Consider the following 4,696-nt stretch of genomic DNA (forward strand, 5'->3'; position numbering starts at 1 on the left):
GGTTATCACAAAAAATAATTGCATCTTCTTGTTGCATACCAAGCTCTAAGAGAAATCTAATCATCCACAATAACTCCTTACCAGCTTCAGTTGCTGCAATATATTCTGCTTCTGTTGTTGATAAAGCCACACATTTCTGCAACTTGGATTGCCATGACACGACTCCCCCTGCAAAAGTAAACACATAACCCGAAGTGAATTTTCTGTGATCTAGATCTCCAGCCATATCAGCATCTGTGTGACCTTCTAACACAGTTTCACCATTTCCAAAACTCAAACACAAATTGGAAGTGCCTCTTCGATATCTAAGAATCCACTTCACTGCTTCCCAATGTTGTTTTCCTGGATTAGAGAGGAACCTACTTACCACACCGACTGCATGCGCTATATCTGTCCTAGTGCAAACCATTGCATACATCAAACTCCCTATAGCTGAGGAGTATGGTACACTTGAAATTTCATCATTTTCTTTCTCTGTTGATGGACACATCTTCTTGCTCAATTTAAAATAGCTAAAAAGTGGACAACTTACTTCATTTTCTCCTTGCATGTTGAATATTTTAAGCATCCTTTCAATGTACTTCTCTTGTGACAAACAAAGTCTCTTAGCCTTTCTGTCACGAGTAATCTGCATTCCCAATATTTGACGTGCTTGGCCCATGTCCTTCATATCAAATGTCTTGGACATCTCCTTCTTCAACATTGCTATTTTCTCAGCATCATGTCCTACAATCAACATATCATCAACATAAAATAAAAGGATTAGAAACATTCCATTAGAAAATCTTTTGAATTAAACACACGGATCTGCCTTAGTTATCTAGTACCCATGACTCATCATAAAAGAGTCAAATTTCTTGTACCACTGTCTCGGAGCTTGTTTCAATCCGTATAGACTCTTCTTCAATTTGCAAACCATGTTCTCCTTTTCTTTCACTTCAAAACTCTCTAGTTGCACCATGTAGATCTCTTCTTCCAAGTTACCATGAAGAAATACATTTTTACATCAAGTTGCTCAAGATCAAGGTCTAAGTTAGCTACTAGACCTGACACTATACGAATGGAAGTCATCTTTACCACTGGTGAGAAAATCTCCTCAAAGTCGATGCCCTGTTTTTGTCCAAAACCCTTTACAACAAGTCGAGCTTTGTACTTCATAATTTCTCCATTTTCATCTCTTTTTAGCTTGAACACTCATTTGTTTCTCAATGCCTTTCGGCCCTTAGGAAGTTCCACTATCTCATATGTGCCCATTTCTTACAATGACTTCATCTCATCTTTCATTGCATTCTGCCACTTAACTTTGTCTTTATGAACTTGTGCCTCCTAAAAACATTTTGGCTCTCCTTCTTATGTCAATAGAATATACTTTGAAGAATGATACCTTTTAGAAGGTTGGTGCTCTCTCAGTCCTTCTTAATGGGGCTCTTCTGACTCCTCTTGATGATGTTGCTCCCCCTACTCAGGAACATCATAAACAGTCTCATCATCATTACTACCATTAATGTCAGAGGTTTCCTCAGTGACTTCTTCATTATGTTCATCTTCATCGGTTACTGTTGATTGTACATGTGAAGGAATTGCTATGAGTTCTATGGACTCATCAACTCTCTCTGACTTCTCAATGGTTTCTGGATTTATCCCATTCCGACCCTCGAAGAACACAACATCTCTACATCTAACAATTCTCTTCTTTTCTGGGTCCCATAATTTGTACCCAAATTCCTCATTTCCATACCCAAGGAAAATACATGGAATTGCTTTATCATCCAACTTGGATCTTTGCTCCTTTGAAATATGCACATATGCTTTGCATTCAAACACCCTTAGATGCGAGTATGAAATATTCTTCTTAGACCATACTCTTTCTAGTATTTCAAACTTCAAAGGAATAGATGGTGACCTATTTATGAGATAGCAAGCTATGCGAACTGCTTCTGCTCAAAACTATTTTGGCAACTTTGTCATCTTCAGCATGCATCTCACCTTTTCTACAATGGTGCAATTCATTCTCTCAACCACACCATTGTATTGTGAAGTTCCAGGCACTATTTCTCATGTCGAATTTCATATTTTACACAATATGTTTTAAACTCCTTGGAGGTATACTCTCCCCCGTTATCAGAGTGAAGATATTTCAGCTTATTGTCTATCTCTCTTTCTACCATGACATGGAACTCTTGAAAGTAATTAAATGCCTGGTCTTTCGTTCTCATGAAATAAATCCACACCTTTCTAGATGCATCATCAATAAATGTTAGAAAGTATCGATTGCCACCCAATGACTCCTCAAAAGGACCACACACATCAGAATAAACCAAGTTCAGCACATTCTGTTTCCTTTCTGATGTTTGACTAAAAGAGACTATGTGTTGCTTACCAAATGGGCAGTAGTTGCATAGATCCAGAACCTCATCTTTGGTTGAGGGGATGTGAAGCTTCCTCACCAGAATTCGTAACCATTTCTCACTCATGTGACCGAGACGTTGATGCCATAAATTTAAAGAGCTTTCAGCGTGTACTACATTCAATCCATATTTGAGTATCTTCACATGGGTTCTGTATAAGGAGTTCCACGACTTCCCTTTTGCTACAATCATTGATCCTTTGCTGAGTTTCCATTCTCCACTACCAAGGTAATGTTTGAATCCATCTTTGTCCAATGCATCACCTGATATCAAGTTTAGACGCAAATCAGGAATATGTCGCACATCTTTCAGTGTTAACTGATGTCCTAGCTCTGTTTGCAAATAAATATCACCAATACCCACAATGCTCGAGTGACTAATATTACCCATCTTCACTGTACCAAGATCTCTAGCCTTGTAAGTCATGAAGAACTCTCTATTTGGTGTAGCATGATAACAAGCACCTGTATCAACTATCCACTCAACTCCTTGGTGACTTTCTACATGTAGATATTGTTCTTTTTCACAATAAGAATCACTACATCATCTGCAGTTACTGTGGCTGTGGTATTTCTAATCTCATCATCTTTCTTCTGATTTTTGTCTTCATTTTGTAGTCTTTTCAAGGCTCTACAATTTTTCTTCATGTGACCTTCTTTACCACAATGATAGCACTGTCTTCCCTTAGATTTTGATCTGCCTCTGGACTTGCTATGGCCTCTTGATTGTTGTCGGTATTCAGCTCTTCTCCTGTTCTATGTGACAAGGGCCTGTGCACTATTTGTAATAGTTGACTTCCTTCTTGTCTCCTCATTAAACAAACTACTAGTAACTATACTCATAGTAAGAACACCATTCGGAGCTGCATTACTAACTGTCACAACCAATGTCTCCCAACTGTCGGACAATGATCCCAAGAGCAATAAATCTTGCAACTCATCTTCTAAGGTCATCTCCATCACTGACAATTGATTAATCAAGCTCTGGAACTCATTTAAATGCTCAGCAACACTTGCACCTTCTCTGAATTTTAGATTTACTAACTTTCGAATCAGAAACGCTTTGTTACCTGCTGTTTTCTGCTCATACAATGACTCCAGCTTCTTCCACAACTCATGTGCACTCTTCTCACTTGCTACATGGTGGTACACGCTATCATCAAGCCACTGTCTGATTGTGCCAACTGCTTTCCTGTTCAATTTTGTCCAATCACCGTCAGACATATCTTTTGACTTCGCACTATCTCCTTCAACCGGCTCATACAAGTCTTTATAGTAAAAGATATCCTCCATCTTGGATTTCCAAATATGCTAGTTATTATTTGTCAACCTGATCATTGTGCTATTTCCTTCCATCTCAACCTACAAAAGCACTCTTCAAAATAAACCTAACAGCTTTGATACCTCTTGTTGGGAATTTTGAAACAAAGATTACTTTTATACTATAATCTAGAAATGTGAGATGGGTAAATGCACATGTTATCCAAGTCTAAAATAGAATATCAAACACAAAAAAATAACATCAAATTTACGTGGAAAACCCTCTCAACCTAGAGGGTAAAAAACCACGGGGCCAACCAACAAATTTCACTATAAACAAGTAACAGATACAAATATTCTTCTCAACTTTAAACCCAAAGTTGAGGTATACAAACAGAGAAAACCAATTTCATTCAGACTTAAGCTAGTCTAGATATAAGACAACAAGAGATTGGAACCTGAAGGTGAAAATGTAAGAGATCTACTTCTCCTTCTCTTCTTCTTCCTCTGTTTCTTCTCCTCTGTTTATTCTCTTCTTTGCAGAATGTCTTCTCTCTCTAAAAGTGATAGAATGAGCAACATTCTTAGGTTTTGCTCATTTAATTGACTGCCTGATTGGGATGGACCCAAATGGCCCAACAGATTGACATATATTCACTTCCATCCGAAGAATTCAGCAAACGATTCTTCAGAGATCAGGAAGAATATATCTCGTATGAAAACGATAATTCTTCCATCGTCCGTTACAGCGGCTCGATTGAAAAATTCGGTTTTGGATCATTCCAAGAACTTCCGCAGACCATAGTCGACAAGAGGACCAAAAATGATTTCTCTTATTCTAGAGGATAAAACAGAATCAAAGTCGATGATTAGGGATGTTCGAAGGTTTGAGTTCATCTTGAGAGTTAGAGAGAAGAGAGTTTTAATCTAGAGAGAGATACCAAAGATGTTGTGATTTGGAATAATGGCAAGACACTCTTTAAATAGGGAAATGGTTTTAAAAAAATTTAATGTTTTCATTTAATGAGA

Source organism: Impatiens glandulifera, chromosome 1, assembly GCF_907164915.1.
Source record: "Impatiens glandulifera chromosome 1, dImpGla2.1, whole genome shotgun sequence".
Lineage (NCBI taxonomy): Eukaryota > Viridiplantae > Streptophyta > Magnoliopsida > Ericales > Balsaminaceae > Impatiens > Impatiens glandulifera.